The sequence below is a fragment of the Geotrypetes seraphini genome, chromosome 2, assembly GCF_902459505.1.
Source record: "Geotrypetes seraphini chromosome 2, aGeoSer1.1, whole genome shotgun sequence".
Taxonomy (NCBI): domain Eukaryota; kingdom Metazoa; phylum Chordata; class Amphibia; order Gymnophiona; family Dermophiidae; genus Geotrypetes; species Geotrypetes seraphini.
This window is the reverse complement of record NC_047085.1, coordinates 278,462,156-278,486,708: the sequence shown is the minus strand read 5'-3', so window position 1 is coordinate 278,486,708 and position 24,553 is coordinate 278,462,156. Positions and strand designations below refer to the sequence as shown.

General features: G+C 43.8%; 1 protein-coding gene across 3 annotated transcripts in view; it reads left to right on the top strand.

Moving 5' to 3' along the window:
* The window catches only part of ADCY2 (adenylate cyclase 2), a 1,055,565-nt gene that overhangs the window by 229,609 nt on the left and 801,403 nt on the right, over positions 1–24,553 (top strand). The gene's annotated exons all lie outside the window — the stretch shown is intronic.

Here is a 24,553-nt window from a genome sequence, read left to right as displayed (position 1 = left end):
GGATGGAGTTGGTCCAGAGGAAGGCTACTAAAATGGTGTGTGGTCTTTGTCATAAGGCATAAGGGGACAGACTTAGAGATCTCAATCTGTATACTTTAGAGGAAAGGCAGGAGAAGGGAAATATGATAGATATGTTTAAATACATACATGATGTAAATATGCATGACTCGAGTCTCTTTCTTTTGAAAGGAAGCTCTGGAATGAGAGGGCATAGGATGAAGTTAAGAGATGATAGGCTCAGGAGTAATCTAAAGCAGTGTTTCTCAACTTCTTCAAGCCAAGTACCCCTAAGCCCAACAAATATCAACCAAGTATTCCTGCCCAGGCTCCGCCCCTGACCCCGCCACTATAATAATAGTACTAATAGTACTAATTATAATGGAATTTCACCCATCCATTTTTCATATACACACAATTAATACATAATGGTAACCACAAAATTAAAAAAATCCACAAAGCACACTGTACGCAGAGAAAATATTAATTATAATTTATAATTGTTTTTTTTTTCAAAGAGGTCAAGGCAAATGACTTTAAAATATGCAATGCCACCTCAGTAACAACTATAGAAAAACAGAAAAATATAGTGCAGAATATAGACAGCAGATATAAATTCTCAAAACGGACACATAAAATCATTTATCCCAGGACAAGCAGGCAGGTATTTTCACATGTGGGTGACGTCATCGACGGAGCCTGGATGCGGACGCCTCACAATCAGACTTGCTTGAAGAAACTCGAAGTTTCGAGTCGCCCGCACCGCGCATGTGCGAGTGCCTTCCCGCCCAGCACAGGGCGCATCTCCTCAGTTCTCAGTTTTCCGCGGAGCCGAGAAGTCCATTTTTGACTGTCTGCGTTTAACTTCGTTTACTTTTTGCCTTCTCTCAAATGCGATTTGTGTTTTTTTCTTCACGAATCACTGTTTTATTTCTTTCATTTTAGTTAAAAAAAAAAAAAAATTTTTTTTTCTTCCGTTCGTTTTCTGAGACGGGCCGCTCGGCCGCAGCCCAAGGGCTTTGACTTTGCGGTGGCTATTTTTCCGTCTATATCCCGGCCTGCTACAGGCTTTAAGAGGTGTAGCAAATGTCAGCGCGCGATCTCTCTCACGGACCCTCACGGACGCTGCCTCAAGTGCCTTGGGCCGAAACATCATCCTAGGTCATGCCTGCCTTGCCCAACACTTCAGCCTCGTGCTTTCAAGTGTCGTTGCATTCTGGTGGACAAGCTTTTCGAGATGGAGTTTCCTACTGATCCCTCGACTTCGAAAGCGTCTTCGGCCTCGACTTCCATCGAGGCTCCTCCAGTGCCTACTGCTTCCACCTCGAGCCTCATCAGATCTTCATCGTTTGCAGTGGCTCATGCTTCGACGTCATCTGCTGTATCTTCCCCTGTTTCCTCAGGTCAGATAGCTCAGCAGTCGGTTTCATTGGTGGTGATTAAAGTGTGCAAGACTTCTAAGTCGAAACACACTCACACTACCTTGAAGGAACTTCCAGCCAAAGCAGGTGGTCCGGTTTCAGACGCGGATCCATCCTTGCCGGTTTCTTTTCAGACCATGTTAGAGAAGCAGTTTATTCAGTTCCTTACTAACATGGGACCTAAACTACTTCCTCTTATCCAGCCTGGGTATTCAGCAGACTCCTGCGAGGTCGAGCCGCTTCCTATGCTCCAGTCTGAGCTTCCACACTCTTTGCAGGGAGCAGAGTCTCTGCGAGTGTCTGGTCTGCCATCCAAGCACGAAAAGCAAGAAGCAGATTCTTTGCGAGTGCATCGACGAGAATCCTCACACTCTACACAAGGAGCAGAGTCTTTGAGAGTGCATCGAGGTTCCTCCACCAAGCCTCTGGAGCTTCGATCTACAGCCTCTAGTCCTATTCATACATTGGCATCGGCTGCTTACGTCTCCGAGGCGAAATCTCCTCGATCCTCGAGATCTGGTTCCAGACACATCGAGGCATCCTTCCAGGCATCGTTCTTCTTCTCAAGATAGACCATCTTCCTTGAAGCCTCGATCTACTCCAACCTTGACCAGACCACCGACTACTCATTCGAGGTCTCCAATGCCGGACCTCGAGGATGTTCCGGTCTCGATTGCCTTGTCCAACTCACCAGGTTCCTTTGATGCCTTTTTCCATGCCGAAGCTTCTTCTTCGACACAGGCTGCCTTGACATCCTCGAGTCCTTCTCGAGGCAAAGCATTGGCAGATCAGCTATCTTTCTCGTCTTTCCTGTGACAGATGGCTGTAGACTTGGATATTCAATTGGATAATGGCTCCAAATATTCTAAGGAGTATCTAGAAGTCATGCATCTTCCTCAACCTCCGGCAGAGTGTCTTAAGCTTCCACTTCATAAGCTTTTGAATCAGACTTTTGCTCGATGCATGGAGACACCTTTTTCCATACCAGCAGTTCCAGGAAAATTGGACTCTAGGTATAAAACTGTGCATCGCAAAGGGTTTCACAACTCACAGTTATCTCATCAATCCCTGCTTGTTGAATCCTCCTTGAAGAGATCCCATCCTTCCAAGGTCTATGCCACAGTTCCTCCTGGAAGGGAGGGGAAAACTATGGACAAATTTGGACGTCAAATCTACCAGAATGCTATCATGTCCTCTAAAGTTCTCAATTATAATTTTTATTTCATCTCTTATTTTGAATTTCTTCTTTCTCTTCTACCAAAGTTTTTGGCTTATTTGGATAACTAAATGCATTTTGAGTTTCAAGAAGTCATTGCTTCTTTCTCTCAATTATGTCTGCATCTCCTCCAATCATCTTATGATGCCTTCGAGTTATCTGCCCGAGCGGCTGCTTTCTCTGTAGCTATGCGTCATCTTGCCTGGCTTCGTACCATTGACATGGACTCTAACCTTCAAGACCGCTTAGCTAACATTCCTTGTCAGGGCAACGACCTCTTTGATGAAACCATCGAGGTAGCCACCAAGAAATTATCTGACCATGAAAAATCATTTGCTTCAATAGTCAGACCTAAACCAAAGCCAGCTCCTTCCAAGCCTGCACGCCCTGCTGTTGTCTATCAAAGACGTTATGCTCCAAAGCCGGCTCCTTATACTCGCCCTCCTCTGAAAAAACAGCAACCTCAGAAGCAACAGAAACCCCAACCTTCTGCTGCACCTAAGGCTTCTCAGCCTTTTTGACTGTTTACAACAGAGCATAACCTCCACCGTTCTGTCTTTGTTTCTTTTTCCCCCTATAGGAGGTCGTCTCCATCATTTTTACAACCGATGGACGTTAATTACATCTGACCTCTGGGCGCTTACCATCATCAGATTCCACCAGAGCTTCCTCCAAGAGAATATCCTTCCAATCCATTCCACACCGCCCTTCTTCTTCAGGAAGCTCAAGCTCTGCTTCATCTCCATGCCATCGAACCAGTTCCCTTGGAACAGAAGAACAGGGGTTTTTACTCCCGTTACTTCCTTGTTCCGAAGAAGATGGGCGATCTGCGACCCATTCTGGATCTCAGGGCTCTCAACAAATTTCTAGTCAAAGAAAAGTTTAGAATGTTGTCCCAGGCATCCCTTTATCCCCTTCTCGAGCAGAACGACTGGTTATGCTCTCTGGATCTCAAGGAGGCCTACACTCATATTCCCATTCATCCGGCCTCTCGTCAATACCTCAGATTTCGAGTGGGGAATCTACACTATCAATACAGAGTACTACCCTTCGGCCTGGCCTCATCTCCCAGAGTGTTCATCAAGTGCCTGGTAGTGGTAGTAGCAGCTCTAAGGAATCATGGTCTTCAGGTATTTCATTACCTCGACGACTGGCTCATCAAAGGTTATTGTAGCGACCCAACGGACTACCTGGTTCCTACAAAGTTTGGGATTCGAAATCAACTTTCCCAAATCTCAACTTCAGCCCTCACAGAATCTACAATTCATTGGAGCTGTTCTGGACACTGTCCAACTCGGAGCATTCCTTCCACAACAACGTCTGGAAGCTCTTCTTCAACTCTGTCGCACAGTGTCTTCCCGCTCTTCCATCTCAGCGAGACACATGATGGTACTTCTGGGTCACATGGCCTCCACAGTACACGTGACTTCTTTTGACAGACTTCACCTCAGAATTCCTCAGTGGACACTGGCATCTTAATGGACGCAAGTTTTCGACCCTCCTCGACACATTTCAGTCACTCCTTCCTTGAAGAAGACTCTCCGTTGGTGGATGCTCTCTTCCAATCTTTCCAGAGGTTTGCTTTTTCAAACGCCCCCTCATCAGAAGGTCCTCACGACAGACTCTTCCACCTACGCTTGGGGCGCTCATTTCGATGGTCTCCTTGCTCAAGGCCTCTGGACCAGTACGGATCGTCAGTGTCATATCAATCAGTTGGAACTCAGAGTGATCCTCAAAGCTCTCTATGCTTTTCAACATCTACTTCACGACACAGTAGTCCTCGTTCGAACGGACAACCAAGTCACCATGTGTTATGTCAACAAACAAGGACGGACAGGGCCTGCCTCCCTTTGTCAAGAAGCTCTGAAGGTTTGGGACTGGGCAATCCGCCACAACACCTTCCTCAAAGCTGTCTACATTCAAGGTGCAAAGAATTGCTTGGCGGACAACTTGAGTCGTCTACTGCAACCTCATGAATTGACTCTCCATTCCTCGCCTCTTCATTACATTTTTTCACAGTGGGGAACGCCACAAATAGACCTATTTGCAGCTCCCCACAACTACAACTGCCTCAGTTCTGCTCCAGGATATACTCTCCTCACCGCCTCGAGGCAGATGCTTTTCTCCTGGAATGGACAAATCTTTTCCTCTACGCATTTCCTCCATTCCCTCTTATTCGCAAGACTCTGGTCAAATTGAAGAACGATCATGCCACCATGATTCTAATCGCTCCTCGGTGGCTGAGACAACCCTGGTACTCCCTTCTACTTCAACTCAGCAGCAGGGAGCCGTACCTTCTACCAGTTTTTCCTTCTCTGCTTACAGAGTCAAGGATCTCTGCTTCATCCCAACCTGCAGTCTCTACACCTGACAACCTGGTACTTCTCAACATAACCCCTCTTCAGTTTTCTCAATCTGTAAGAGATGTTTTAGAAGCTTCTAGAAAGCTTACAACTAGACAATGCTATCACCAGAAATGGACTAGATTTTATACATGGTGTTTTTCTCATCATAAGGAGCCTCAGCATTCCTCCTTATCTTCTGTTTTGGACTATCTTTTGCACTTATCCAATTCGTGCAATTGCGGCTTTCCATCAGCCTATTGAAGGGAAACCCCTCTCTGCTCATCTGGTGGTTTCCAGATTCATGAAAGGACTTTTCATGAAAGTCCTCTTAAATCACCTCCTGTGGTTTGGGATCTCAATGATGTCCTTACTCAACTCATGAAGCCTCCATTTGAACCAATTGATAAGGCTCATCTGAAGTATCTTACTTGGAAAATGGTGTTTCTCATTGCCCTCACTTCTGCTCGACGAGTCAGTGAGCTGCAAGCTTTAGTTACTGACCCACCACTCACGGTGTTCCATCAAGACAAAGTTGTTCTTTGTACTCATCCAAAATTCCTACCTAAAGTGGTCTCAGAATTTCATCTCAACCAATCCATCGTACTTCCAGTGTTTTTTCCAAAACCTCATTCTCACTCTGGAGAATCAGCTCTTCATACTCTGGACTGTAAATGTGCTTTGGCCTTCTACTTGGAACGCACCAAACCACACAGAACTACTCCTCAACTTTTTGTTTCCTTTGATCCAAATAAGTTGGGACATCCTATTTCTAAGCGTACCATCTCCAACTGGATGGCGGCTTGTATCTCTTTCTGCTATGCCCAGGCTGGATTACCCCTTCACAGTAAAGTCACAGCCTATAAAGTCAGAGCAATGGCAGCTTCAGTAGCTTTCCTCAGATTTACACCTATTGAGGAAATTTGTAGAGCTGCTACTTGGTCCTCGGTTCATACCTTCACTTCTCACTATTGTCTGGATACTTTCTCTAGACGGGATGGAAAGTTTGGCCAAACAGTATTACAAAATTTATTCTCCTAAATTGCCAACATTCCTACCATCCCATTCTGGTTAGCTTGGAGGTCACCCACATGTGAGAATACCTGCCTGCTTGTCCTGGGATAAAGCACAGTTACTTACTGTAACAGGTGTTATCCAGGGACAGAAGGCAGCTATTCTCACAACCCACCCTGGTTGGCTTCTCTGCTAGCTATCTGAACTGAGGAGACGTGCCCTGTGGTGGGCGGGAAGGCACTCGCGCATGTGCGGTGCGGGCAACTTGAAACTTCGAGTTTCTTCAAGCAAGTCTGCTTGTGAGGTGTCCGCATCCAGGCTCCGTCGATGACGTCACCCACATGTGAGTATAGCTGCCTGCTGTCCCTGGATAACACCTGTTACGGTAAGTAACTGTGCTTTTTCTACCTTTGTTGTCTGGTGATTTCATGAGTCTCTGGTTGCACTTCCTTCTGACTGTGCATCCAAAATTTATTTCTTTCTGCCTCCTGCATGCTTCCTCTCCGGACCTCATTCCCTTCCCCAACCAATATCTCTCTCTGTCCCTCCATGAGTCCAACATTCCTCCTCTCTCTAATCTAATCTAATCTAATCTAAATCTTGGGTTTATATACCGCATCATCTCCGCAGATGGAGCTCGACACGGTTTACATGGTTAGGGAAGGAACGGAACTCCAGTGGAATTATATAAGTATGAGAGAAGAGAGGTTGGTGTGAGAGTGCCAGGAGCGGGACGGGGTTACGTTCTGGAGAAGAGCCAGGTCTTCAGATGCTTACGGAATGGTAGAAGGGGGCTCAAATTGCGGAGAGGGGAAGGGAGACTGTTCCAGAGCTGAGTGATTCTCATTCCCCGGATCATGTGCAGCATTATTCAGTACTGCCCACCAGCCCTATTCCTATTTCTCCCTCTATCACCCCTCTCCAGCACCATTGCACAGCTCTCCCTCCATCATTATGTCCAACATTCCTTCCCTTTGCATCTCCTTCAATCTGTCCCTCTGTTACCTCTCCACCACCATATCCAACATTTCTCGCTCTCACCCCTTTCTATCTCTTTGTTTACTTCCGAGTCAGCAGCAGGCAGCGTGTAAGAATTGCTGCTTATACTGCAATGAGATTCGGTACTGATTCGCTGCCCCTGCCACCAATTTGATGATGATTCACCCCCCTTCCCACCTCTGCCTCCAAGGTAAAGCAGCAGCGGTAAACAGGCTGCTCTGCAGTCTCCCCGCCAGAGCTTTCCTCTGCTGCACCATCAGTGATTCCATCAGTGATGCGGCAGATGGAAGGCCCCAGCAGGCAGGCCAGGAGCAGCCTGTTTACCACTGCTGCTTTAGGTTGGAGGTGGGAGATGGAGGTGGAGGGTGGGCCAAATCAGCATTGAATCTCGTCACGGTATCAGCAGTAATTCCCACATCTGTCTGCCACTGACTCTGGGGGCTGGGGAAACAAATCCATTCAATTGGATCAGCAGCACTACCGCATACCTCCAACAAGCGGCTTGTATACCCCTAAGGGTACGTGTACCGTGTGTTGAGAAACATTGATCTAAATAAATACTTTTTTACAGAAAGGGTGGTAGATGTGTGGAACAGTCTCCTGGAAGAGGTGGTAGAGACAGAGATTGTGTCTGAATTCAAGAAAGCCTGGGATAGGCATGTGGGATCTCTTAGAGAGAAGAAGATATAATGATTATTGCAGATGGGCAGACTGGATGGGCCATTTGGCCTTTATCTGCCATCATGTTTCTATGCTTTTCATCGACTTTATATACATCACCCTAAATACTGTTTAAGAGTGATTTACGTTTAATTAAGTCTGTTTACAGTCAAATAACAGTCAAACAGTAATAAAATCTCTCATAAAAACATAATGGTCTATAAAATTGAATACTGATGAAAAAAGCCAGGTTTTCAACATCTTTCGAAAGGCAAGATATCCTAAGTGATCAGAAATTACCCAGGCCATGTATTTCACAAAGTAGATCCCACATATGAAAATGTCCATTTTCGAGCAGTTGCAAAGAAGGAAGTTCAAATAAACTGTATTGAGAGGAACTTAGCACTCTGTTGTGACTTAGTTCTTTCAATTTCTCTCTAAGAGAGCCTGTCTACTGTATAAGAACCAAAATGATTTGAAAACAAGGCTCAAAATTGGAGTAATATGATCTGTTTTCTTCTTAAATGAAATTAGCCTCGCTGCCTTGTTTTGAACTAACTAGAGCTTTTTAAGATCTATCTGGTGGAAAAGACAAGTTCTCCACCAGAATTTTAGGACAATTCAGTACGCTCAAGTTCAGCCGACAATTATAGTTTTCAATCATTTCTATCCTGCGTGAAATAGAAGCCTGTTCTGTAATTATAGTAGTAATAGTAATAGTCTCAGGGTCTATCTTATCAAAGCATTCCTGTTTTGCCTTCTCCATACTTCAAATTTTCAAAACCTACAAGAACGAGAGGGCATTCAGAAAAATTAAAAGGGGACAGATTCTGAACCAATGCTAGAAAGTTCTTCTTCACTCAAAGGGTGGTGGACACCTGGAATGCGCTTCCAGAGGGTGTGTTAGGAAAGAGCACGGTATTGGGGTTCAAGAAGGGATTAGATAATTTCTTGAAGGAAAAAGGGATAGAAGGATATAGATAGAGGAATACTATACAGGTCCTGGACCTGATGGGCCGCCGTGTGAGCGGACTGCTGGGCATGATGGACCTTTGGTCTGACCCAGCAGAGGCAATGTTTATGTTATGTTCATACTTGAAGTAAAGGAATCCACTTTCGTTACCAATACCTGCACATCTGAAGCAGTTTTTTCCACCTTCTCCTCTATTCTCCGTATTGCCTCACGGAGAATATCCAGGGTTTCACAGGGGTTTTTGTTGAGGCTTCGACTCCCTCAGCATTCTTCCTCCTCTGCCCGCTGCTTGTTCAAGAGTTGCTTCCTCCTCCCCTCCACTGGACAGAGTGGTGCAGAGATTGTAGGCGGTGACAGAGATATCTGGAGATGGATCCAATGGGTCGAGTGCTCCCTCACTCAGAGCCATTGCAGAAGTCTGCCACTATTGGGGTGACCGCGGGTGCAAAGTTTTCTGAATCGGTGACGAGGTAAGGGCCGCGGGTTGCGGCACTCTCAAGGCTCCTTTTCTCTTAGTATGGGACATATTAGGCAGAAAAAATAATAGCATCCCAAACAGCAAAAAGTTTGAAGAAACAAAAACAGCAACTGGATCACCGCAGCTAGATGTACGCCATCTTAGATCGCTCAAAACTCATGTCAGCTAACTGTCTTATCCATCTCTTCTAATGTGATAGGTTGTGAAAGCGGCTCATCCTCTACTAAAGATATCTTAGACAGAAAATCATCAATCTGAGTATCTGAGGAAGCTGTTTCCAGAGTGTAAAGAGTTCAAAAATAATGCTGGAATTGTTTTACATGGTCTAAGTCACAACGTCCAAGTTCCTTCGATCCCAGGCTGTATAACTTTCGGTTATACATGCTGTACGACTAAGTCTAAGCCGGCCCACGTCCCACCCAATCCTGCCTTCGACACGCCTCCCGAAACACCCCATTTAACTTTGGTCGTTCAGCGGCACAATGAAGGCCTAGGTCGTTTAGAAATACGTCCAAAACCCGTTTTTGGTATCGGCACTTGGCCATATTTGAGAAATGTTCGTTCAAGTGCCGACTTAGGCCAGTTTTTGGACGTATTTCTCTTTCGATTATGAGCCCCTTAGTGTTTATGTATCTTAGTGATGGAACAGAGAAAAGATTTTGAGTTGACAATCGAAGAGACTTAGAAGGGTTATATGGGATAAGAAGATTATTAATGAATTCTAGTTGGTTATTTTGTTGGATTTTAAAAGTTAACAAAAGTATTTTATAGGTGATTCTGTGTTCTACTGGTAACCAGATAGATAGATAGAGATCTGTAGATTTATTGGCTTGTAGGGAGGTTTCTAGACTAGAAATCACCTCATGGTGCTCATCCAAACGTGATTCATTCTTCACTAGCCGGTTACCCAATTTAGTGATCTCTCCACGCAAGTCACTGGCCAGGGTCAAGTTTAATAAAATTTTGATTAATTGCTTAATCGTAATTCTAAGCGATGTACACAGTACTAAAATTACAAAATTTAGGGAACAATACAATGCATAACAAGAGCTAAGTCTTGGAGGACTATTGACAAACTTGACAAACCTATAAAACACTAGGGAGGGAAGGAAAAAAGAACTACATGTTATTTGAAAGTAAGCAAGACATTTAAGGAGAATACATGAAGGTATGGGAAGTCAATGAGGTTATACAGTAGAATTAAAATCAGCTTTCAAGTCAGTTTTATTTCTTCCAAGAGTGCTTGAAATCCTAGCATAGGATCGGCATCTGTATCTGATTCCTGAGTTACCTGCTGCACCGCAGTTGCCTTTTCTGCTTGAGGAATGTGGTCCATCGCCATCTTGCCTGCCACAGCAATAGGGGAGGCCATCACTAGATCAGTGCGGTGCTGCATTCCTTTTTTCATTGCTTACAGTGCCTGCATCCTTTACATATATGCAGATATTATCTGCGCAGTCCAAAAATTGCAAAAAAATGCTATAATATCGATTTAGTTGGCTGAGCCCCGCGGAGCTGCGATGTTACACGTCCAGGTTGTACAGTGATGCCACTTCCCCTCCTATAGGCATTTTAGTGGTGGATTACCAAAATGGCTTATCTCTGTCTTTTGCAAGGTTTTTAGCAGTCTCCGACACCGACATGCAAATGGGCTCTTCAACATTGAAATGAGCACTTCGGGGGATTCGTAACAATTGTGAGCCATTTTCTAAGAGTGGTGTTGGCTTTTAGAAACATAGAATGTGATGGCAGAAAAGGGCCAACGGCCCAACAAGTCTGCCCACTTGAGAACCCTCTCTCCAACTAGTCTGCCCACTCAAGGACTCTTCCTCTCTGGAGTATCTATCGATTGAGCATAACTCTGTAGTACTCCCACCTGTTTGTCTCATCGACTCTTGAAGTCGAGCACGCTACTGGCCTCGATGACCTGGCGGGGAAGATCATTCCATCGATCAATCACCCGTTCGGTGAAGAAGTATTTCCTGGTGTCACCATGAAATCTTCCCCCCTTAAGTTTTAGTGGATGCCCTCTTGTCGCTGTGGGACCCTTTAGAAAAAATATTTCCTCCTCCACTTTGATGTGGCCCATGATGTATTTAAATGTTTCTATCATGTCACCCCTTTCTCTGCGCTCCTCAAGAGAATATAAGCGCAGTTTGATCAGGCGTTCTTCATATGGGATGTCTTTAAGTCCTGAGACCATCCTAGTGGCCATTCTCTGTATTGACTCCATTCTCTTCACATCCTTTTGATAATGTAGCCTCCAAAACTGGACACAGTACTCCAGGTGAGGTCTCACCTTGGATCTGTATAACAGTAGTATGACTTCCGGCTTTCGGCTGATAAAGCTCCTTCTGATGCAACCCAGCATTTGTCTGGCCTTCGCTGAAGCTTTCTCCACCTGATTAGCAGCTTTCATATCTTCCCGGATGAGAACTCCCAAGTCCCTTTCTGCAGTAGTTCTTGTTAAGTTTTCACCGTTTAAAGTGTATGTTTTGCATGGATTTCCGCTCCCAAGGTGCATTACTTTACATTTCTTGGTATTAAAGTTTAGTTGCCAAGTACTGGACCATTTTTCCAACACAAGCAGGTCTTGCTCCTTAGTGTTGGGCCTGGTTGCACTGTCAGGTTTTGAGGCCCTGCCCACAACGCTGCATAGTTTAGCATCGTTGAAAAATAGTGTAATTTTGCCTCGAAGTCCCTGAGTCAGATCCCCAACAAAGATATTAAATAGCATCGGGCCCAAGACCGAGCCCTACGGCACTCCACTGATCACTCTCGACGTTTTTTGAGGGGATACCGTTTACCACCACTCTTTGAAGCCTTCCGCTAAGCCAATCTTGTACCCATGCTGTCAGTGTTTCAACTATTCCTAGCGAGTTCATCTTGTTTAATAACCTTCGATGTGAAACACTATCAAAAGCCTTACTAAAGTCCAAATATTCTATGTCCAGGGACTCACCCTCATCCAGTTTTTTTGTTACCCAATCGAAGAAGCTTATCAGATTGGATTGACAAGACCTTCCCGTTATAAAGCCATGCTGGTGGTGATCCCTTAATCTTTCATCAGCCAGGAACGTGTCTAATCTGTTCTTAATCAATTTTTCCATGAGTTTACTCACTATTGATGTGAGACTCAGTGGTCTATAATTTTCAGCCTCCGACCTACCTCCCTTTTTGTGGAGCGGGATAACATTGGCAGTTTTCCAGTCTAGGGGCACTTTTCCCTTACTCAGGGAAAGATTGAAGAGTACGGCCAATGGCTCTGCCAGGACATCGCACAGTTCTCGAAGTACTCTAGGGCAGTGTTTTTCAACCTTTTTTGGGCAAAGGCATACTTGTTTCATGAAAAAAATCACGAGGCACACCAACATTAGAAAATGTTAAAAAATTTAACTCTGTGCCTATATTGACTATATATAAAGTAATTCTCTTGAATAGGAATCAAATAAACACAAAGAAAGTATTTTATAATTACTTTATTATGAAATATTAAGTAAACAGAATAGTGAAAAATTATAAAATACTTTATTCAGTGCGAAACCTGGGCCTGTTTGGCTGAACACAAAGCTGATATTCTGGCTGGAATCGAAGAAAGACACACACATAGATCTTCGTCAACAGCTCTCAGTCTCTCTCTGTATTTGGTTTTATGCTTCGCTCCCATCTCCTCACACAAAGCTGCAAATATGCGACTTTTCACGGGTCGTGACTTTACAAAGTTTACCATGCACACAACATCATCCAACACATGAACTAGGACTGCTGGTAAAGTCTTGGCTACGAGGGCCTCGCGGTGTAAAAAACAATGCGTAACAATCACATCTGGATTTCTTTCCTTCACTCTGCTTACAAAGCCTTTGGTGCGCCCGACCATGGCTGCAGCTCCATCGGTGCAGACACTTGTGCAGTTTTCCCACTTAAGTCCTCCTTTTTCAAGGTATTCTGATGTGACCCGAAAAATTTCTTCTCCTGTTGTTTTTTTCTGGCAATGCCTTGCAAAAAAAGAAGTTTTCTCTAATTGCATCACCATCAACAAAACGCACATTGGCCAAGAGTTGAGCATGTCCACTGATATCAGTAGACTCGTCAAGTTGGTATGCAAATTTCTCACTGATACGGATCTTTTCCAAAACCACACTTTCGATGTCTGCAGACATGTCATTAATACGTCTGGAAATTGTGTTGTCTGAGAGAGGGACTTTGGCTATTTCCTTAGCTGCTTCAGGTCCAAGCATCTCCTCTACAATAGCTTTGCAGGCAGGAAGTATTAATGTCTCTGCCACAGTGTGCGACTTTTTTGACTTGGCTATAAGTTCAGCAACTTGATAGCTAGCTTTAAGAACTCTTTCATTTACCTTTGTGGTTTTTCTCATGAAAGTTGCCTGTTTCTCCGTGTTGTCATGCAGGCGAACAAAATAGTCCGCATTCTTGTTTTGAAGCGAAGGGTGTTTCGTTTGTAGATGGCGTTTAAGTTTGCTTGGGACCATAGCACTGTTAACTAGCTTTTCACCAAACACCACGCACAGTAGAGTTGGTTTGTTTGCATCTCCAGTGAAAGTAAATCCAACTGAAATATAGCTTTCGCTATATTGCCTTGCGCCAGAGAATTTGCTTGCGCTAACCATCTTTGCTTTCTTTTGACCCCCACTCATACTTGGGCTCTCATTTGGCTCCAAATTTTGTTCAGAGTCTAGTTCTTTCCTTTTCAAAAACTTGTCCCTCACTGCAGTATCTCACTGTCACTCAGGACTTACTGCGCTTGTCTCCTCCAGATAGCCGCTGTCCGTCACACTCAGCACTCTTCTGATCAATCCCCGATGAGCCGGCGGATGACAGCTCCAGATGACAGCTCTGTAAAACTAAACAAGCCAGACCAGCACAGATCAATCCTACACCGTCAATCCTAACAGAAAACCATGTCTTTCAAACACACAGAACACAGAAAACACCTTCGCCTAGTATGGAATATGTCATCACAAACTAACCGATCACCCTTTTACAAAACTGTAGTGTGGATTTTAGCCACAGTGGTAACAGCCCTGACACTCATAGAATTCTGAGCATCAGAGCTGCTACCACCACAGCTGGCGCTAAAAAACGCTCCACAGTTTTGTAAAAGGGGGGATAAAATAGAAATACACAGTTTCAACGCTGTAGCTCAGAGGTGCCCAAACTTTTTGAGCTTGTGAGCTACTTTAAAATGACCAAGTCAAAATGATCTACCAATAATAAAATTAAAAAACACAAAGCACACTATACGCTGAGAAAATGTTAATTATCATTCCTATTCTGGGTTTTTTTCAAAGAAGTCAAGGCAGATGACTCTATGCATTGTCACCTCAGTAACAACCATACAAAAATAGACAAATATACCCTCCATCCTTTTTATTAAACCACAATAGCAGTTTTTAGCGCAGGGAGCTGCGCTGAATGCCCAGCGCTGCTCTTGACGCTCATAGGCTCCCTGCGCTAAAAACCACTATTGCGGTTTAGTTAAAGGTGACCATATTGTAAAATATAGACAGCAGATATAAATTCAGAACTGTGCATAGTAAGTGAAAGGAAGTTTTCATCTCTGGGAATTTACCCAGTTAACTATTAAGTTATTTGGCAAATTCCTTTGAAAACTGTGGTAATACTGCCTCCACTTTGCTAAATTTAAAATAAAATCATTTTTCCTACCTTGTCTGTGATTTCTGGTTGCACTTTCTTCTTCTGACTGTGCATCCAATCTTTCTTCCCTTCTATCAGCCTGTATGCTTTCTCTCCTCCACACCTCATTCCCTCCCCCAACTTTTTCTTCCTCTCTCCCTGACCTTTCTTTCTTTTTTTCTGTTTCTCTTCTTTCCTTCTGTTTCCCTGCCTGCCCCCTTTCTTTCTTTCTCCCTGCCGTTCCCCAAGCCACTGCCGCTGCCATCGGGGAACATGACCCACCAATGGATAACAGGCCCCAAAGCTGACGCCGACGCATGCTCTCCCTGACGTCAATTCTGCAATCGGAGAGGAAGTTCCGCCCAGCCAGGCAGCGATTGGCTGGCCCGAACTTCCTCTCCGACTGCAGAATTGACGTCGGGGAGAAGAAGACTTATCGGCTCGATAGATTAGATCGCCAAGACAAAGTGAGTCCTGGGTGATCGACTCACTTTGCCTTGGCGAGCTACTGGCGCCCCTGCCTTAGAACACTGCCTAGGACCCTGGGGGAGCCCGGGCCCCCTGTCAGCTCCGGGCCCCTGAATGCAGGACTGGTAGTACTGCCCTGATGGCGGCCCTGCGGCACACCAGGCAACATCTCGCGGCACACTAGTGTGCCGCGGAACAGCGGTTGAAAAACACTGCTCTAGGGCAGTGGTTCCCAACCCTGTCCTGGAGGACCACCAGGCCAATCGGGTTTTCAGGCTAGCCCTAATGAATATGCATGAGAGAGATTTGCATATAATGGAAGTAAGAGGCATGCAAATCTGAGCCATGCATATTCATTAGGGCTAGCCTGAAAACCCGATTGGCCTGGTGGTCCTCCAGGACAGGGTTGGGAACCACTGCTCTAGGGTATAGATTGTCTGGGCCCATAGCTTTGTTCACTTTTATTTTTGATAGCTCACGGTAGACTTCGTTTGCAGTAAATTCCATGTCCCGGAATGGGTCTTCCGAACCCCCCCTTGTCTGTAGCTGAGGACCGGATCCTGGCGCTTCGCATGTGAAGACTGAGCAGAAGTAGTTATTAAGTATTTCTGCTTTGTCTGCATCTGAATCCGTAAAGTTACTGTCAGGTTTCTTTAGGTGCCCAATACCGCTTGTGTTCTTCTTCCTGTTGCTAACGTATTTGAAAAAGGATTTCTCCCCTTTCTTTACCTGCCTGGCTTTGTTTTCTTCCATCCGGCGTTTAGCCTCTCTGACTGTCATTTTAACTTTTCTGGATTTTGCCATATAGGATTCTTTAGCTTTAAATTGCTGTGATTGTTTGTAGGTAACGAATGCTTTTTTTTGTTTTTTTGTTTTACTAGCTCAGAGATCTCCATGGAGAGCCATTGAGGTTTGTTGTTCCTGCTTCGTTTGGTCCAGGGATGCTGGTACAATGACAGCACTGTTTAAAACCCTGGCATGGTAGTGTCGGAGACTACTAGAAAGCCATCCAACATCCCCCTAGCAGCGGCAAAGATGCTAATTCTCTCCCGCCACAAACAACAACCCCCTGCAGCTTCGACTACCCCCCAGCAATGGGAGAGATGCCACAAACAACACCCCCTTTGATGCAGCGCCATCCTCCCAGCAGCAGGAGAGATGTCTACTCTATCCCACCACAAACACCTCCCGCAGCAGTGACCCCCCGCCCCCAAGCAGTGAGAGAGATGCCCATTCTCTCCTGCCAAATACAACACCCCCGTACAGTGGCAACACTCTCTCCTGCCACAAACAAAATCCCCCCTTGATGAGGCGCCCCCTCCCCAGCAGCTGGAGAGATGCCCACTTTCTCCTGCTCCCACACAAGAACATAAGAATAGCCTTACTGGATCAGACCAATGATCCATCGAGCCCAGTAGCTCGTTCTCATGGTGGCCAATCCAGGTCACTAGTACCTGGCCAAAACCCAAAGTGTAGCAACATTCCATGCTACCGATCCAGGGCAAGCAGAGTCTTCCCCCATGTCTTAATAACATATGGACTTTTCCTTCAGGAATTTAGATCACTTTTTGAAATATTATAAAGCTTTATATTCTTCTGAGCTTTATTCAGATAAGGAAATAGATGGAATTGAATTTTTAAACTTAATTAAGGGACCTAAAATTCCCGAATATATAAGGAGTTCTCTTGATTTGCCTGTTACACTGAAAGAATTACAAACTGCTTTGAAGTCTCTTAGAGTTGGATCCGCTTCAGGTGGTAATGGTTTCACTGTAGAGTTTTATAAGTCATTTCAAAATAGTATTGCCTCATTTACTAAATTTATATCAGGATCCACTAAGTAAAGGTTGTATTAAAGGTACTATGGCAGAATCTTTAACAATTGTTTTACCAAAGCCAAATAAAGATTCTATGTTGGTTTCAAACTACAGGCCTATATCTTTGATTAATGTAGATGGGAAATTATTGGCCAAATTATTGGCTTTAAGATTGGCTAAGGCTCTCCCTTATATCATTGGTATGCATCAGACAGGGTTTGTTGCCCAAAGATATTCTTCAAATAATACCAGATTGGCTTTTCACATGTTAAATTTAACAAAAGCAATGGAAGAACCTGCCTTTTCTGTATCCTTGGATGCAGAGAATGCATTTGATCGGGTGGAATGGACTTTTATGTACCTGGCAATGTAATAGTTTGTTATTGGTTCTGGATTTACACAGATGATTCAAACCTTGTATAGCTTTCCTTCTGCTAGATTATATATTAATAATAATTTTTCTGAACGTGTCTGTCTGCAGAGGGGGGTTAGACAAGGGTGTCCGTTATTTCCTTTACTATTTGATATTTGATATTGTTATTGGCTATTCAACAGGCAGAGGAGATACAGGGTATTCCTTGTGCAGGTCGGGAATATAAGGTCTTTGCTTATGCAGATGATATTTTGCTTCATTTGAGAAATCCTGAATCTACCATTCCACATCTATTGGATTTGATAAATGAATTTGGAAAATTTTCAGGGTATAAGATAAACTGTGGTAAATCAGAGATTCTTCCATTAAATATTCATTGCCAAAAGGGTTTATTTGATTTGTTCCCTTTCCTGTGGAAGGATGAAGATATTAAATATTTGGGAATTTGGATTCAAAGAACATTAGAAGAGACAATAAAGGTAAATGAAAAATCATTATTGACAAAGATCACAGAAATGTGCGAACATTGGAACTCTTTACACTTATCGAGGTGGGGGAGAGTTTAAACAGTTAAAATGATGATTTTGCCTGTGGTTTGTTACCAAATGAGTATGATACCAATTTATTTTCAAAGGTCCTTTTATAAGAAACTAAATAGTATTTTGACTAAATTTATTTGGTTGGATAAAATTGCAAGAATTGCTTTAGTATCTCTTCAAAAGACAATTGTGGAGGGAGGGATACATTTCCTAATTTTTTATAGGTACCATCAAGCCCATATTACGCATCAAGGTATGTATTGGATCTTCCCTGAGCTTATGGAGAATTTTCCGGACTGGTTTCAGTTGGAGTGGCAACTCATGTCACCATTGAGATTGAGTCATGTGTTAAGTATCAAGATGCCCAGATTGTACAAGGACAATAGAATATTAGTAGATACATTGAAATATGTGAATAATTTAACAACTATTCCAATACATAAATCAACCTATCAAACCATATGGCTGAACTCCAAGATACAAATTGGCAGATTTAAGGTCATCTGGAAATATTGGATGAAGGCTGGAATACACACTTTAGATGATGTTATTTCTGATGGTAAGCTGCTTAGTTTTTCACAATTGCAACACAAATTTGACCTTAATAAATCACAAAATTATAGATGGTTGCAGTTGAAGCAGGCTATTCAGGTGGGGTTCCCTTAATGGAAAAATCTTAATAATCAGTATAGTCTGCCAAATATCATCCCATAATAATAAACTTCTATTTAGTATGACAGGGGTTGGCATACAGCTTATTCTAAGGAATTGGAAAACTAGGATAGACTGAACTATTCCTTTTGGTGGGAGTCTCTCTGTCATGTTTTTAAGATGGAACGTAATATGGCCATACATCAGGGATATTATTATAAGAAGTTTCTGAAGATTTGGGAGCCATTGACAAAATTTTGCTAAGAGTGATTGCTGATTATGCCCTTTGGTCATACACGTCCAGGATAGGTGGGTGGGAGGGGGGTTGGAATGTAATTTTCAATTCTCAATTTGAGTGTAGTTCTTAGATATAATTATGAGGGGGTGATAATCTTTTTGTCATAGATTATAATTGTAATTGTATTTAAGTGCTTTTATAGAATTATATGATTGTATTTTATTTTGCACTTACTTATGGCTTTAAAATGAATAAAGAAATTAACAAAAAAAGAAAAAAGAAAAGTAAAAATTTTTGACGGAGTGAAAAATCAATCCATTTGTATCCATTCTACTCCACTCAGAATTTTGTTAACTTCAATCATATCTCCCCTCAGCCTTCTCTTTTCCAAGCTGAAGAGCCCTAACCTTTTTAGTCTCTCCTCATACGAGAGTTCTATCCCCTTTATCATCTTGGTTGCTCTTCTTTGAACATTTTCTAGTGCCGCTATATCTTTCTTGAGATAAGGAGACCAGAATTGAACATAATACTCCTGATGAGGTCGCACCATGGAGTGATACAGAGTCATTATAATATCTTTAGTCTTGTTAAAATAATTCCTAGCTTGCTTAATTCAGACATTGCTTTTGGGCTCCACTCCATTTCATTTTGAGGGGAGCCGTCTCTATCTCCATAAGGGACTCCTCAACCTCTGAACAGCTTTTGGCCAGCTCTGTTCAGAGAGCCCTTTCCTTCCAGCTAGCTTTTGCCTGGAAGTAAAATTCTGTCATCATGCTGTATCATGGGATAAAAGGTTTATAAGGTAAAGGCAGTGGGGCTGAGCTTCTAGCCTCACGCTCCCTGCCTTATGATGATCTCACTTTCCTCCAAGTTCCTGACTGTTTCTGTGAGTTCTCAGCTGGACTTGATTTATCCCACTGTGCAATCTTCAGTTGTGCTCTGAGCACTTCTGCCTTTCAGCCCCACCCCTTTCTTTAACCCTTGCTGTGTCAGATTGTCTGTCTTGAGATCTAACCTGAGAGTTAGCAGGTGATTTGTAAAAGGAATTATAGGGGACTGCAGCAGGAATTCTACACTTCTCTGCCATACTGTCTCTGTTCTGCCCTGCCTGTCTGACCTTGGCACTAGGAACAGAGTTAATGGGCAGGTTCTTTGACACATTTTCTTTAGTAGCTGTGTTTAGACCAGGCTTTGAGCCATTGACAGGGGCTTCCCTGTCACAATATATTAAAGTTTTACAGTTTCACCTGGAAATTCTGATTTATCAACATATATATGTCAGTAGCGCCAGTTCTACACGTAATTACTCCCATTTTATAAATCTACATGTGTAAATACCACCAGTGAATTAGTAAACCTGTAATTTTAACTTTGTCTTATTTTGGCAGCAGAAATAACAATGAGGGATTAAGAAGAATGACTCCATTAATCCCTCATCCAAAACCAACACTTTTAATATGTGTCATTTATAATTACCATTTATTGATGTACACTGCCTAGAAGCCTGATTAGGCTGTATAATAAATTTTTTAATACACTTGAAATTTGTGTGGTTTTGAACTGATATGGAAAGATGATGGTGGAGGCACTGATTAAAGACAGTATCTGTGAGCACATCGAAAAAAATGGGCAGCTAAAACCGAGTCAACATGGCTTCTGCAAGGGGAGGTCATGCCTCACAAACTTATTGTACTTCTTTGAGGGGGTGAACAGCCAGGTGGATAAAGGGGAATCTATAGACATCATTTACCTTGACTTCCAAAAAGCCTTCGACAAGGTGCCACACGAGAGACTGCTTAAAAAGATATGGAATCAAGGGGTACAAGGGGAGGTCCACCGATGGATCAAAAACTGGCTTGCAAACAGGAAGCAGAGGGTTGGCGTAAAGGGCCACTACTCAGACTGGAAAGGGGTCACGAGCGGAGTTCCGCAGGGGTCGGTGCTGGGACCGCTCCTGTTCAATATCTACATAAACGACCTAGAGGCGGGAACCAAGTGTGAAGTCATTAAATTTGCAGATGACACCAAACTATACAGCAGGGCTCAAACCAGGGAAGACTGCGAAGATCTCCAAAAGGATCTAACGCAGCTGGAAAATTGGGCCGAAAAATGGCAGATGAGCTTCAACGTGGGGAAATGCAAGGTCATGCACGTGGGGAAAAAGAACCCGATGTTCACATACAAAATGGGGGGAACACCACTAGGGGTCAGTAACCTGGAGAGAGATCCGGGAGTGATGGTAGACGCAACACTGAAAGCATCGGCACAATGCGCCACGGCCTCAAGGAAAGCAAACAGAATGTTGGGTATCATTAAGAAGGGTATTACGACCAGGACGAAGGAAGTCATCATGCCGCTGTATCGTGCAATGGTACGGCCGCATCTGGAGTACTGTGTTCAGTACTGGTCACCGTACCTCAAAAAGGACATGGCAGTACTTGAGGGGGTCCAGAGAAGAGCAACTAAACTGATAAAAGGAATGGAAAATCTCCCATATACCGACAGATTGAAGCAGTTGGGACTTTTCTCCCTGGAGAAGCGAAGACTTAGAGGAGATATGATAGAAACCTTCAAGATCCTGAAGGGCATAGAAAAAGTAGACAGGGACAGATTTTTCAAATTAAGGGGCACCACAAGTACAAGGGGGCACTCGGAGAAATTGAAAGGGGACAGGTTTAGAACAAACGCTAGGAAGTTCTTTTTCACTCAGAGGGTGGTGGATACATGGAACGCGCTTCCAGAGGCTGTTGTAGACAAGAAAACATTAAATGGTTTCAAAGAAGGTTTGGATAGATTCCTAAAAGAAAAAGGGATTGAGGGGTATAGATAGATATAGACCATTGCTCAGGCAATGGGCCTGATGGGCCGCCGCGGGAGCGGACCGCTGGGCAGGTCTATGGTCTATGGCAGGACCTATGGTCTGCCTCAGCGGAGGCAACTTCTTATGTTCTTATGTTCTTATATATTGCCTGAGGTGGAGATCTTTCCCTCTTAAATATGTATTCCCTGGAGGGATCACGTGATGCTGTGAACCGGTGAGTTGCACTCAGTGCCGGCTCCAGTGCCCTACTCCTTACTTTGACTACTTTTGGGGATTCATTTTGTGGATTTTGATTGCATCTTCTTCCGTTGCCTTTGGTGAATCTATGGACAAATACCTGGCAAAATCCTTGCCTGCGATGTCTTCTAAATCTACCAGAAAAGAGCGTGATAAGGTGAAGTTGGTGGAGGAGAAAATGGTGGAACCGCTCCTGTTCAATATATTTATTAACGACTTGGAGATGGGGACGAAATGTGAGGTTATTAGATTCAAGTAACAGTAAATCAACTTAAAAATTGTACTTCTCCTGGCCCAGATGGATTCTCCCCAGAGTTCTATAAGATTTTATTTTCATTATGTAGCTCCTTGGAGGCTTATTTTTCTGCGGCCCTTGAGTCCGGTGGGTTTCCTCCTGGAGCGAATCACGCTTATATTACCTTAATACCTAAACCGGGGAAACCGGACACTGATCTTGAATCTTATCGTCCTATTTCGCTGCTAAATGTGGATCTTAAGATTCTAGATAAGATTTTGGCCAACCGGTTACTACTGACCTTGGATGCTGCTAAGGCCTTTGACCAGGTCAACTGGCACTATCTTTTTCAGGTGCTCCAATATATGGGCATTTCGGGTTGGTATTTGGACATGGTTCGGCTTTTATACAAGCATCCTACTGCCTGCATCCTGGTCAACAGCCATCGCACACCTTCATTTCCGATCATACGTGGCATTAGACAAGGGAGTCCTCTATCGCCCCTTTTGTTTCTTCTCTATTTGGACCCTTTTTTGTGCACTTTACAACGTCATGATGAATTTTAGGTTCTGCCGGAGGGTGTCTCGCAGTTACGTGTGTTGGCATTTGCGGCTGACCTTCTGTTGACTTTAGGGAATCCACAGAGATCTCTTCCTCAAGCCCTTGAACTTCTTGATGAGTTTAGTATGTATTCAGGCCTGGTATTGAATGCTCAAAAATCCATGGTATTGGGGCTTTCCCCAGATGTGCAACGCACATGGCAGGGGCCTTTTCCTTCGGTCTGGGCTCCGGGGCGATTGAAATATTTGGGTATTTACGTCTCTCCGGATCTCTCCCAACTTTCTTCCTTGAACCTTGTTCCTCTATTGACCATCACCAAACAAAAATTGCAGAATTGGCAGATTTACCCTCTTTCACTTATGGGGAAGATAGCATTGTATAACATGGTCTTGGTACCACAGTGGCTTTATGTCTTTCAGATGTTGCCATTGCTACTTTCCACCAAGCACGATAAGGAATTGGGCACCTGCTTACGTCGCTATTTGTGGAATGGCAGGAAAGCGAGATTGTCATTGTCTGCCTTGCAAAGTCCTAGAGACCAGGGTGGTTTGGGATTGCGCAGCTTGAGGATGTTATCTGTGGCATGTCAGATGAGACATTTGAATGACTGGTTCCGGGGGATGAGTCATTTTTCAGCTACAAATCAAGAACTGTCTCTCTGTAGCCCATTTCATTTCAGTTACTTACTTCATGTGAAGCGCTTGCCTCCACGGACCTCCTCTGCTAGAGACTTATTTTTTTTGCCTTTGCGTTGTGTTTGGAGGATCCTGTGTCAACGGATGCGTATCCCATATTATGTGACTTTGTTCCGGGGATGCCTCAAGTGGAGCTGGCAGTATGGAAGGATGTTTCTATTCCATATCGTTTTCAATTTGTCCATTCGAATGGTTCATTATACACTTTGGAGGACCTCATTCGGGAACACGGGTGGACTGCTTCTAATTGGCTCCCTTACGCTCAGCTTTCTTACTATATTCGTTCCTTGCCACAGGATTGCCTAACGGATAGCCGAATGGAAACTCTTTCTGAGGCACTATGTCTGTCAACTCAGACGCGGATCCCTTTACGGTATCATTATCGTTATCTTCAGGACTCTTTTGGTGAAATGCCTTATGCTCACTATGCATCACAATGGACTTTGGATTTACCTTGTGAGGTTACAGACCGCATGATACAGAAAGGAATTCGTCGGGTGGCTAAATTGACCCCTAGAGTGAATTTGATTGAACTGACTTACAAATTTCTGTTTCGTCTCTACAGGTCTCCGACGTATTTGTTTCAAGCTGCTCTATGTGCTTCGGCTGAATGCCTTAAATGTCATCATTCTCCTGCTACTCTTGGACATCAGTTCTGGACCTGTACAAAGATACACACCTTTTGGCAGCAGGTCCATCAGCATATTGTGGTCATGTGGAATTACAACTATGTGCTTGGCCCGCTTCTACTGTTTACTGTAGATTTTCTTCCGAGACCTTCTCCAAAGGGTTTCAGGGGCTTTTTGGAACGAGCAATTTTGTTGGGCAAGAAAGTGATACTTCATTGCTGGATATCCTCTGATTCTTTGACCTTGTCTCGTTGGCGCACACTGATAATAGAATTGGCATCCATGGAACGACTTCGAGTATCTTCTCTGGACACACAGCAGGGCCGTGCATATTGTTCTTGTTGGGAACCCTTTTGGAACATCCTGACGCCCAGAGCCCGCAGTCATTTGTTGAATGTTTAAATATTTTTCTGTTTTCGACACACTATTGTTCATTTTGGGTCTTTGGGGGAGGGGATGCGTGGGTGGGTTTCAGGTTGACATGGTGAATTATGCTAAGATTGGTGGTACTCATTTTTGTGTTTTGTACACTGT